Source organism: Lupinus angustifolius, chromosome LG18 (assembly GCF_001865875.1).
Source record: "Lupinus angustifolius cultivar Tanjil chromosome LG18, LupAngTanjil_v1.0, whole genome shotgun sequence".
Lineage (NCBI taxonomy): Eukaryota > Viridiplantae > Streptophyta > Magnoliopsida > Fabales > Fabaceae > Lupinus > Lupinus angustifolius.
The window spans coordinates 11,803,810-11,804,617 of record NC_032026.1 but is presented as its reverse complement, the minus strand read 5'-3'; positions in this window follow the sequence as shown (position 1 = coordinate 11,804,617).

The window sequence follows — 808 nt, the reverse complement described above, 5'->3', positions numbered from 1 at the left end:
CTTTTCTGAGTGCAGGTGTTTGAAAAACTAAGTTCAAATGTGTTTCGGTTGTCGAAAAGGGCAAAAATTGGTATTATGTCCAAGTCCCTGTCGCTTAGGCGAGAAACTCTTGCCCGGGCGAGCACAGTCTTGCTTGGGCGAGGACTGGGCGAGGGGCTGGGCGAAGGGAAGTTTTGGTTCTGGAACTCTCTCGCCCGGGCGCCAAATCCTCGCTCGGGCGAGCAAGGGTCTCACTTAGGCGAAAAAAACCCAGGAATTCGATGAAATTCTGGACATCCCTCGCTTGGGCAAGAGAATTGTCGCCCGGGCGAGCAAAAACTTCGCTCGGGTGAGAAAAAAAAAATCAGGATTTTAATGATGTCTCGCTTGAGCGAGAAGGGGCCTCGCTTGGGCGAGGAAAGCTCTAGTTTATTTGGGATTTAAAGACGAATTGTCGCCTGGGGCGACTAGTCCCCACTTGGGCGAGAGACAGTGTGGAAAGATTGAAATAAGATGAGGTTGTGAACAATGCGATGAACCAGGATAGGGTGTTGTGGTATAAAGTTGTGGAATGAGATCATGGCTTAGATGAGAAGCATGACTCCATAAAATTATGAAATTATGAGGTCGTGAACTAGGGGTACCCTAGTAAGGATACATAATATCACTGTACAACGATCGACCGACCGTAAGTGGCTTGGTCATGTGACCGTCCAGGATTGTCCGGTGATGAGTTGTAGTGATTGAGATGTTACCTTGAGCATGTACGGTTGACGTACTATCGGGTCCCACGAGAAGCATTCCTTGTTGGGAGATGACTTAAGGATGG